This window comes from Pseudonaja textilis, chromosome 3 (assembly GCF_049901715.1).
Source record: "Pseudonaja textilis isolate UNSWEBS1 chromosome 3, rPseTex1.2, whole genome shotgun sequence".
NCBI classification, from domain to species: domain Eukaryota; kingdom Metazoa; phylum Chordata; class Lepidosauria; order Squamata; family Elapidae; genus Pseudonaja; species Pseudonaja textilis.
In genome coordinates this window covers 186,935,373-186,947,724 of record NC_141992.1, presented here as the reverse complement: position 1 = coordinate 186,947,724, position 12,352 = coordinate 186,935,373, and the positions used below count along the sequence as shown (strand labels likewise).

At 42.0% G+C, this 12,352-nt stretch overlaps 1 protein-coding gene across 23 annotated transcripts in view; it reads left to right on the top strand.

Moving 5' to 3' along the window:
- MTSS1 (MTSS I-BAR domain containing 1) overlaps positions 1–12,352 on the top strand; it is a 155,122-nt gene that overhangs the window by 92,075 nt on the left and 50,695 nt on the right. The gene's annotated exons all lie outside the window — the stretch shown is intronic.

Here is a 12,352-nt window from a genome sequence, read left to right as displayed (position 1 = left end):
AGATGCTTCCAAGATACTGCCATGGTTTCTCTATCATGGTTTTGTGTTCCTTTTTCTTTCCCTTTTGTTATTATAGGGAAAAAAAAGAATGAGTAGTTATATTAAGTTTAACAATTCCATCAAGTGGCTGACAGGCCATTAAAAAGCTGCTCTCAGTGCTAAGGAGTGTTAAAAATAATTTTAATATGTTGTGATAGTAGGCAGGAATGTATTTTTCTCTGGAAGGGATTATTTAAGGTAATTTTCATTCTTATTGTGAATTGACCAGTTGCTGGATGACAAAACAGTGCTTTGAAACATGGAAGATTCTAATGTTTATTCATATTTGGAAAGTTTTGGGGAATATAGAAAGGGCTCAGGATGAAGCAAGAGAAATTTTGTTGTCCATAAACAGGAGTTGTAGATGGTGTTTAAAAAGATGCACTAATACTCAAATTCAGTTATAAGAATATTTCATAAATGCAATAGAAAATTAATGGCTAGAACCATTTTTTTTTCAATCACTCAGTCTAGTTCCAAGTAGCTTCTGTCTGATGCCTTTTTAAGGCGGAGTTCATCAGATATATCTTGAGTTTGCTTCTTGCCCACCCTTAAGCCCCCTAGCAGAAGCCTCTAGAAAAGGAAGTATCTGGAGCTTTATATATGCTTTTTTTTTCCCCTGGCTGGATTTTTGTGGACTTTGTTGGGAAGCAGCTGTTTAGTATTTTTGTACAGGAAGGGAACTGAACTTCTCATTTTGGGGTGAACTTTAGCTGACAAGGGTGGAGCTTCCTTGTATAAGATTTGGAGTTGAGCCAAAGTTCAGTCATGGGTCCTGTTATATAAATTCTAGGATTTGATTTGACTTGAATTAGGAGTGTTGAGTTGGTTGGCTTTTGAGGGTGGAGAATTCAGAAAGAGAATTCAGATTGAGGATCTTTGGTACTCTCTGAGCTTGGCTGTTTTGTTGCAGACATTTCATTACCCAAATTAGGTAACATCTAGCACTGATGATGTTATCTAGTTTGGTAGTGAAACCTCTGCTGGGAAATAGCCAAACTCAGAGAGTACCATGATCTCCTCATTTCAACCCCGAGTTATAAATACATGTAGTCTTTGTCTTACAACAGTTATTTAGTGACCATTCAAAGTTACAACGCACTAAAAAAAGTGACTCATGGCTGTTTTTTCCCACACTTATGACCGCTGCAGCATCCCCATGGTCACATGATCAAAATTCAGACTGTTGGTAACTAACTCACATTTATGATGGTTGCAGTGTCCTATGGTCACCTTTGGAGCCAAGCCAAGCCAAGTCAGAAGGGAAGCCAGATTCACTTAACAGCCACGTTCCTCACTTAGCAGCTGCAGTGATTTAACGACTGTGGCAAGAAAGGTTGTAAAATGGGGCAAAATTCACTTAACAACTGCCTCAACTTAACAACAGAAAATGTGGGTTCCATTGTGGTCAAGGACTACCTGTGTTCTGCTTTATTAGAATTCAGATTGCTTTGCTTGATTGTTTGAAAGACACGGCGAAGTTAAATTTTCTTCAAGTCCAACGGCGGAACTGAGCTCAGCCAGATTTGGCCTTGTTGAATCACTTATGGAGCTGCTTGTTATCACTCGGCTCTTCCCAGAAGAAGTCTCCTAATCCAACTGTCAGAAACTGACCTTGTTAAGTTTTGCAAGGCCACCCGAGATCCCCGTGGCAGTGACAAATGGAAGCATATTAGAAGTGTCTAATTGAATTGTTGCATTGCAGAGATATGGTGATTCAGAGGGTGGCATATCCACCTGCTCAGTTTTTGGCCACAATAATAAGAGTCGTGAGCTTAAGGATGTTGTTAGGAATATCTGGTAGGCTCCCTAGTTTGGTCTTTAAAGGTGTCCTGCAAGAATAGGTCAAACCTTTTTAGCATTTTACAGTACGGGGTAACCCTTGACTTACAACAGTTCATTTAGTGACCATTCAAAGTTACAATGGCACTGAAAAAAATGATTTATGATCATTTAAGCAGCCTCATGGTCACATGATTTACATCCAGATGGTTGAGAAGTGACTCACATTTATGACGGTTGCAGTGCCCTGGGGGTCATGTAATCCCCTTTTGTGACCTTCTGACAAGCAGAGTCGATTGGGAAGCCAGATTGACTTAACAACGGTGTTACTCATTTAATAACCGCAGTGATTCTCTTAACAAACGTGGCAAGAAAAGTTGTAAAATGGGGCAGATCTCACTGAACCAGTTTCTCACTTAGCAATATAAATTTGGGGATCAATTACGGTCAGACGTCAAGGACTTACGGCTAGTAGAACTATTTTGTTACATAAGCTGTAATGTTAACAGTTCTTACATAGAACTCTGGTTGGTCTGTTTTTTATTTTTCTTTTAAGTTGACAACCACTTAGATGGTTGTCTAGAGTAGGGGTCCTCAAATTTAGCAACTTTAAGACTTGTGGACTTCAGCTCCAAGAATTCTAGGAGTTGAAGTCCCCAAGTCTTAAAAATTGCAAAGTTTGGAAACCTGGTCTAGAGATTGGACAGGACCTGCTGGTTTAAACTGCCATCATTCTTCTATTTTGTGAAGAGGACCAATAGAAGAAGAGAAGCAGGTTGCAGAAGAAATCTCTTTGAGATGCCTCCTCCCTGCATTTTGGAAGATTTATAGGTCTTGAGTTTACACAAGTTTAGTACATATTTTGGGCTTAACTAATTGAAACAAAAAGGGCTCAGTGGCTAAGATGCTGAGCTTGTCGATCAGAAAGGACTAATTGAAACAAAAAGGGCTCAGTGGCTAAGACGCTGAGCTTGTCGATCAGAAAGGACAGTGGTTCGAATCCCTAGCGCTGCATAATGGAGTGAGCTCCTGTGACTTGTCTCAGCTTCTGCCAACCTAGCAATTTGAAAGCATGTAAAAATGCAAGTAGAAAAATAGGTACCACCTTTGGTAGGAAGGTAACAGTGTTCTGTGCGCCTTCGGCGTTTAGTCATGCCGGCTACATGACCACAGAGACGTCTTGGATAGTGCTGGTTCTTTGGCTTTGTAACGGAGATGAGCACCGCCCCCTAGAACCAGAAATGACTAGCATGTATGTGCGAGGGGAACCTTTACCTTTACCTTAATTGAAACAAGTAGAGAAAATTTTTTGGCGGAAAACCATCAGTTTGCTGCTGATTTTGATCTATGGAGGCCACCAAAATAGGGCTTGGGAGAACTTTGTAAGTTATTCATCCTGTGGTTGCCTTCTCTATTGCAGTTTCTCCACTAAAGCAGTTGTTCTCCAAGCTTCCCTTTTATCTCTGAAATTGAATGCCTCAAGTCTTGATCTTGGTTATTTTTGTTAGAAAGATGCAGGCTTCTGTAGAGGCAGCAAGTGACTCTCATAGGTACGAACCTAATCCAAAAGAAATTGATGGGTCAGCAATGAACTTTCTGCTCTCACTTGGGGGTTGTGCATTTAAATTAATAAGGCATGGAATAAATTCAGTGAATTTGCTTCAGGAGCAATGCAACCTTCCCTGGGGCACTCTAGATGTATTACAATTGCTTCAATAGCATAGGAATTACAGTCCCTGTGTACCATGATGGACAAAACCATTAATATTGCTTTAGAATGAGGTCCCTCAATTAGGGAGCAGGTGATACAATTTATTGGCAGCACCTGTAAGGTAGTGTCACTCTTTTTCAACCATGTTGGAATGTAAACACTAGGACCGTAAAGTCTTGAGAGTCAATTATGTGGCACGTCTTAGGGCTAGAGGTGTTTCTGAAGGAAATTCTTCCTTCCGTAAACAAAGATGCTTCTTTTTTATCAATGTGGGTCAATGCACGGGCAAGACCAGGACCAGGGATGACGTGATAGCAGTGTTCCAATATTTGAGGGGCTGCCACATAGACGACACAGTCACACTGTTTTCCAAAGCACCAGAAGGCAGGACAAGAAGCAACGGATGGAAACTAATCAAGAAGAGAAGCAAGCTAGAACTAAGGAGAAATTTCCTAACAGTGAGAACAATCCGCCCGTGGAATGGCTTGCCTTCAGGAGTCGTAAATGCTCTGACGCTGGAGGTTTTTAAGAAGAGATTGGACACCCATTTGTCTAGAATGGGATAGGGTCTTCTGCTGGTTCAGGGGATTGGATTTGAAGACTTCCAAGGTCCTTTCTGATTCTATTATTCTGTTGTTTTCTTTTGACGTAACCCTTGCTTTTGAGATGCCTTCACTGAACATCAGAGGCCTCTGTGATCCCTTTAATAACCTGCTATTGTCTGGGCTTAAATTAGTCCTGATGACACCAGACCATGTAAACAGCTAACGTTTCTTTTTGATGCTGAGGTTGGTAGAGGAATGATTGTACTTAATTACTTCAGGAATCCATCCAAATCCTGATTTAGTGCACATGTCCTTAAAAAATATATATATCTCAAGAGCCTGTTCATTACTTCTTTCTCCTCTTCTCCTAAGAGCCTCCTTTAGGGGAACAATTTATCAATCGCTTGGACTTGCAGGCTGGAAGAGTGCACAAGAGTACACAACTCGGCTATGACACTGAAACGCTGTAGTAGAAATTCTTTCTCTACTGCCACATAACATACAACAAACTCAAGGCCCGAGGGCTGGATCCAGCCCATGGGGTGCTTAGATCTGGCCCACAGGGCTGCCCTGGAAACAGTGAAGGACCGGCCTGCAGCCCCTCTGCCAGCGAAAATGGAGCCCTCCCGAGCTCTGTTTTCGCTGGCAGAGAGGGTTGCAGGAGGCCATCACAACCAAAAACGGAGCTGGGGAGCTTGTTGGCAGAGCGCTTGGGACTCCACAATATGAGGCGACACCGAGTTGGCCATGCCCACACTAGCCATGCCCATCCAAGCTCTCCAAGGTCAAATACAACCCTGATGCAGTCCTCAATGAAGTCGAGTTTGACACCCCTTACATACAGTATTTAGTTCCTGAAGCATGGAGAAAATTCCCGTTGAAATGGGTTGAGCATGGTGCACCTTCCTCTCGCTAGAGAAAGCCTTCAGATTCTTGTAGGCAAAGTGTGCTGCCGGATGATGTATAAAAATTATGCCAAGGCAAAATCTAAGCCAACCAATCCAGTAGCTTGCTCTTTTCATTCCCAGCCTGCAGAACCATCACCTGTAATCCAGGCTGTCTCAAAGAATGGGAAAGATTGTTGCAGGGACACTTTGATCATGTTGCGTGATGTACTTTGGTGGATCCTTTCACTAGTTTTGAATGAGCTCCTATATACACACTTTGGGTAGGTATAAATAATGAACAGTATTATTACAACGAAACCTTTAGGTCCTAGTACAGGTAGGATATGAGTCACGTTGGCTCAGTGGTTAGAGCGCAGTACTGCAGGCTACTTCTGCTGACTGCCGGTTGCCTGCAATTTAGCAATTCAAATTTCACCAGGCTCAAGGTTGACTCAGCCTTCCATCCTTCCGAGGTCAGTAAAATGAGGAGCCAGATTGTTGGGGCAACAGGCTGACTCTATAAACCACTTGAGGACTGTAAAGTACTGTAAAGCGATATATAAGTCTTAAGTGCTATTGCTATTGCTACCTCGCCTTACAACCAGAATTAACATTGCTAAGCAAGGCAGTGAGTCACACCTGATTTTATGATCTTTTTTGCCCTGGTTGGTAAGTGAATCACTACAGTTGTTAAATAAATCATGTGGTTGTTTAGCAAATCCAGCTTCCCCCATTGATCTGGCTTATCAGAAGGTCGCAAATAGCGATCACATGTCATCCAGGATACTCCAACTGTCATAGATACATGCCAGTTGCCAAATGCCTGAATTTTGATCATATGACTGTGGGGAATGCTGCGATGGTTGCAAATGTGAGCACCAAATGTGCTGTTTGAACGGTCACTAAACCATCATCTCCTTTTAATGACTCCATAATCCCTTGTGGAGTGTAGTCTGGGCAACTGAATGGAGCAGAGTATTTACTGGCCGGATGCCCTTCCTGTCGCCAGTGCTGAGTTTTATTCAGCAGATGAATTCTCACTGTGCCCAGAGAGAGAAATATATGCCTCTACCTAGGATTGAACTCACAGCCTCCTGATTGTGAGGCGAGAGCTTCGCCTTTAGGCCACCGCAACACTCTGAACGGCCACCAAATGAATGGTTGTAAATTGAGGACTGCCTGCACAGCATCGGTTCATACAACGCAGTCCATGAAGAAATAGCCCCTTTTTGTTGTGAACTGGTTTTTCCACTTCCTAACGAAGAAGCATGCTGCAAGTGACCATCATTTAGACAGGAGGCCTCAATAAAGTGAGGCAACCTAGTTTTTATTTCATTTATCCAGGGGTGGGATCCGACCGGCATAACAACCGGATTGGGGACCGTGCGCATGTGTGTCAAATGCATGCCGCACACATATCAAATGCACACTGCACGCACATGCGCCCTACTGGCTCCAGCAAGCATTTACCTTCTCCAGCTGACGAGTGGCACTCAGATGTGCCGCGCAAAGCAGCTGAAGAGGAAAACTCAGCCACTAAAGGACAGCCTAGAGCCTGGGTGGGCAGGCCAAGCAGCAAACCAAAACCTCGTCCCAGTGAACCAGTTCGTTGTCAGCTTCCCTTCGGAGCTACCGGTTCTATCATACCGGACCAAACCGGTAGGATCCCAACCCTGCATTTATCATAACCAGGAGGAGATGCGAAGAGTGTATACTCTGTGACGCTCAACCGACAAAGCAGCTTGGATTTTTGCATTTTTTTTTATGGAATGGAACCTGAAAAAGAGTCTGATTAGTGATTTTATGTGATGCACCCAGCAGGCGTGTATCGCTGATGTCATGTCTGGGTCTGTCCTTCACAGCAGTAGAATCCAAAATGGTGCCTCGTAGTCCGAACGTGTGGTTTTATAACTGCCACTTTCCCCCATCTCGTTTTGCTTGTCCCCAGCCAGAAGCAGCAGGGATGAATCCAGCGTTTACTCTTTTGCTGGCTAAGTGGCAGAGAATGCCTTGAAAAAGGCACAACGCATAGGCCAGCCAGGAATTTTAAAAAAGCCAGTTATGCTTTTGTGAAGATTTGAAATGCTGCAATTTGAGTTGGTTTCTAGGTTCTTAGCTTGGAACAGTCAGAATTTTCCAAACTTAAAAAAAAAACCCAAACATTTTGCATATCCCCAATTAGTTTCTTGAAAGCTTTTTTAAAAAACCTTCCTTAATTTTTAGCACGAGGATGTTGCATTTCATTGAGATAAATGCATTTCATGCCTGCAGGTGCTCTTTTTCTCCCCCAAGTAGGTACAGGTAGTTACAGGTAGACCTGGACTTAACAACCATCTATTTTGCGATTGCTTGGAGTTATAGTGACACTGGAGAAAGTGACATGGCAACTGGCATGTATTTATGATGGTAGGGACAAGGTCCTCAACCTTTGTGACCTTCCCAGCTGGCTTTTGACAAGCAAAATCAGTGAGGGGAAGCCGGATTCACTTAATGATTGCATGATTCACTTAACAACAAATCACAGCAAAAACAACTGTGATTTGCTTAATAATCATGATTAAAAAAAGGTTATGAAATCAAGCAGGACTCACTTTAACTGCCTTGCTTAGCAGTGGAAATTCTGGTCCTATTTATCATCAAAGTCAAGGACAATTTGTGTTTTATTTGATTCCTCATCTTTAATAAATTAAGAAATAAATGGTGGTCTTCCACATGAAGTAGATCTTAAGCAAGAATAGAAATTTAAAGATGCACTGGACCAGATTGAGGGTTAGTGCCAAAGCAAAGAGTTCTCCATAATAATAGTTAGCTAATTCTAAACAGCAGGTGCATCCTTCAAATTCATTTCCTTCAGTTCTGCAGCCTGAATTTTGAGTACCCTTCTCTTAGTGCCAAGATCAAAATCCCCTTAACTGTTGGTTGGAAGTTCCTTTTATTACGGTAATGGACAGTTTATTGGCAAGAGGTAACAAGCCATTGTATAAATCTCCCAGAAAATGGTTTAGGAGGTCTGTTAAGCATGTGCCAAAAGATAGAAGCTTAGCTTTTTTCCCCTTTTTCTTGTGATGAATTTGTTTCCTGAATCATTAATTGGCTGGAGCAAATTTTAGGTCATCTTGACATAGAATGTTCCCAAATTACAACTAGCTGGCTTTAATATGCACAGAGAAAAAGAAAGTCATCCATCATTAAATACTGAGATGATACGATCCTGATTTTCCCTATGAAGAATAGTGAGATTTGTAGCTCAGGATTCCATGGGGTCCTTGGTGGCTTTCTGAGCTTGGTAGTTTTCTTGCAGATGTTTCATTCCCAAACTAGGTAACATCATCAATGATAGCTTACTACTTTGTTAATGAAATGTCCACAAGAAAACCACCCAGCTCAGAGAGTACCATGGTTTCTAGCACAGATGATGGTACCTAGTTTGGTAGTGAAACCTCTGCAAGAAAACTGCCAAGCTCAGAGAGCATCCAGGACACCAAAGAAAGGAATCTTGGTTGAGTTTCTTCCCGTTGAACATCCTACAAGCAGACAACGTCAGAAATGGTGTAGGGTCTCCCACTTGGGCGGCGAGGGGGGGGTTGGACTAGATGACCTACAAGGTCCCTTCCAACTCTGATTATCTGTTATCTGACAAAGTTGATGCTTCATCTGGAGGTTGGTAATCCGGTACATTCCCTGTCACCGTATAATGTCTGCAGCTATTCTCTCTTGGCCTTGCCATATTAGTAGTGGCAAAAGAATTGAAGGAAATTTACATCAGCCCTTTGCAACTATTTTAAACATTTTTTTTTTAAAGGCACTGAAACTTGAAAAGGGGGGTGGGAAACTCTCCCTTCCTGCTGGATCTCTTATCCCTTTCATAGACTTGGGCTTCCCCAAATCCTGTGTCCATTTTAATGGGAGGAAATCCATTTCATAGCAAAGCTGTCCAGCCATAGATACAGAGAATTTAAGCTGTTTAACATTGTCTTTTATCTCGATGCAATATTTATAAGGAAGAGTTAGTGTACACTGGGGCATGCCTGGTTAAACAAAGTGCTTGTGTTTGAAACACACTCACGGGTAGAAATGTCAAGCGTTGGAAAAATGTTTAGGGATCCAGTAATAACGTAAGTGGGAGAGAAGGAAGGAAAGGTGGTATTCGCTGCAATCTTTTTTTCCCTGTTGAGTCTGCATGTTTTCGGAGGGTATTTATTTTGTGTTTGCATTCTGTTTCTCTTCTTATTCTCTGAATTTTTTGACTGCACTTAACCTCCTGAGCAGATGGGGGAGAGAGAAAGAGAGGGCGGGAAGAGGAAGAGAAAGAGAAAGAGAATGAATGGTAAAGGATGGAGAGGCAGATTGAAATCCTTTATTTTACTTTTATTGCTTAACTATTTGAAGCTTCTGGTGTTAAGCTGTAAATAACTAAAACAGCAAAGTGAAAGAATACCATACTTTGTTTGAAAATGCAGTTGACTCGGCCTACATTCTTGTATGCACATATCCTGAAAATACGACTCTTTTGAACTCACTGGGGTTGTTCTTTAAGCACATAGACGTAGAACTACTCTTTTAGTGTGGTCATTAGGGCAGGTTAAAGAATGTTTGATGATTAGTCAGGAATGAGGGCAATTTTGCAGGATGCTTTAACACTAGAAGTATTTTATCTGTCTGTCCATCTGATTTCCATAGCCGCTCATTTCAGTAAACAACAACCATTTCTCATCAATTACCAATTCCCCTATGTGAAAATGCATCAAACTGCATCACGGGAGTATCTAAATATTTGGGCTTTCGAACATAAGTAGAAGGGTGAGGGTAGATGGTTAATGAAGACATTTGCAGTGCTTTAGAAAATCTGCAAATTCATAAAATGGGTGCCGGGGTGAATGTAACCAATCAGAAAGCATTTGCTAGTCTGGTGGACTAATCTTTTCCTTGCCTCAAGAGGTACTCCTACCATCCATTGAGGTCCTCAGGGACATTCCTCTATTAAAATGTGATGCTAGAACCAAATGGCTTGTTTTGCAGCAGTCCTATTCCTTCCTTCCTTCCTTCCTTCCTTCCTTCCTTCCTTCCTTCCTTCCTTCCTTCCTTCCTTCCTTCCTTCCTTGCTTCCTTCCTTCCTTCCTTCCATCCATCCATCCATCCATCCATCTTGTCACGTTCAAACTTCTACCCTCTGAAATCATTTGGGTTTGTTGCTTGTCTTAAATCATATGTGGTTAGTTTGACAATGCAATAAAGTGATCAGAGATTCAGCTGATAGATGTGTAAATATACATTTATTTTGTCCCCTTTTGAAAACTATATTTTGAATGAGAAGCTGTGCTTATATTGTCCCAATCCAAAATAAACATTCTGGAGGGAAGTTGTTCTACTGATTAATTGTTCTGTCAGGAATTTTCTCCGTAGTTCTGGGTTGTTTCGTTCTCTGATTAATTTCCGTCCATTGCTTCTTTTCCTGCCTTCAGATGCTTTGGAGAATAGGTTGACCCTCTCCTTTTGGGGGGGGGGGGGCAGCCCCTTAATGCCCAAAGCTTCTGAATTTTGCTAACTCACCAATGTCATCATTCTTCCTTCTGATCTTCCATTATCCATTTTAAATTAACTGAATTGTGAATGCTATTTTCAGTTTGCTGTAGAATCCTGCCTTTTCAACCCATAGACTGGATTCAGCTTAATTGAAAACCCAAACTGTTTAGAGAAAACAGCAATGATTCCTCAGTCTCCTGGAGCAATGGTCGCCCACCAGTGGGCTGGGGACCACTGGTGGTCCGTGAGAAAATTTTGGTGGTCTGCAGAGAAATGTCCCCCCTAAAGCACTCCCTCCAAAGCAATTAATCCAAGCTGCGCGGAAAGACAAGGATGTGCCGCCCACATGGCCCGCCCATCCGCTGGCCCCACTCTTTGGCCGAGCACAAGTCTTACCTTAAGTATAGAGCTACGCGAGCTCGAACTGGAAGGAAAGACCAACAGCAGGGGAGGGAAATCCGCCTCGGGGTGGCTTGCTAACATTGGTGGGAAAGTCAGTCCCATATTCCAGAGCTGCAGTAGTCGCAGGACTGGCCCTTTGGTCATCCGGAGCTGCTCCTCCAGTCCAATGGCAGGCCGATGTACCCGGATGGAGAAGCAGCTGCTCCAGGATGACCAAAGGGCCAGTCCTGTGGCTATTGCAGCTCTGGAATATGGGACCGATTGGCCCACCAACGTCAGCAAGCCACCATCAGTCAAAATTCATATTAGTGGTCCGTGGGATTTAATATTATGAGTTTGGTGGTCCCTGAGGTCCAAAAGGTTGGCGATCCGTCCTAGAGTTTGAAATCACCCATTGGTGAAAAATGAGAATAGGACTGTGAGAGTGAAAAGAATAAGCATATAAAATTTCTAGAAATTCTCAGAAGGAGGACCCTACCTGCCTAGGTAGGAAGGAATTTATGATATCTCTGTGGCATTCTTTAATGGCACTGCATTAACTTTAATGGCTTTGCAATCTTTCATAGTTAACATGAAGGGAAGGAGAGGCAGAGTAAAAATGGAATGCTATAAAACAGATTCAGGGAAAAAAAATATCAGTGACTGGATGAGATCTATATTCACTCATAGTCATATTTCTTGACTGGTGCTTATAATAAACAAGGGTTGGATTGTCTTGGTTATGCTATGATCTTCCTCAAGGAAGTCTATCTTTTCCCACTGATTCAGCAAGACAGTTTTAGCTAAGTTCTCATGTCCTTTAGAAACAGCGCCATCTATTGTTCATGTCTATGTTATGTGCAATCAAATATACAGGTTTTTTTGGCTGTGTAGGATTCTTGTGAATTGGTTTCTGAATGAGAAGGGGACCACACTTTGCATCCATCTCATAAGCAAGGAGCAATGAAATAATTAGATACATTGCAGCTCTATAAAATCCAATCTTAATTTGTCTCATTTCCTATTTCTGTTTTATGTTCCTGATACTTGACAACTTTAGAATTCTTAGCATGCTTCATTTTTTTTTTTTATGTGGGTTACAAAGATGGGCTAGGGTTAGCATTATCTTCCAAATGTTCTGGACTTCAGTTCTTATAGTTCCCAGCTTGCAAGAGCAAGCTAAATGATCATGATGGCAAATGAAATCCAGCCATATGAGAAGCATTAGTTTGAGGAAGTCTGACCATTGAAATCAGCTGACTTCCTTCCTCTAGTAACACTGAAGTGCTGGATAAAATTTTATTTGTAAGCTATTTCATTATTTTTTTAAAAAAAAATATTTCCACGCTTATTGCATCACACTCAAATAATTTGGAGGGAGGATAACTTTCAAAAATACAATCTCATTCCAGATCTGTTTCTATTTTTTCCTTCTACCATTCAGCCATGTCCGATTCTCTAAGAATGCCTGTATTTTTCCTGGC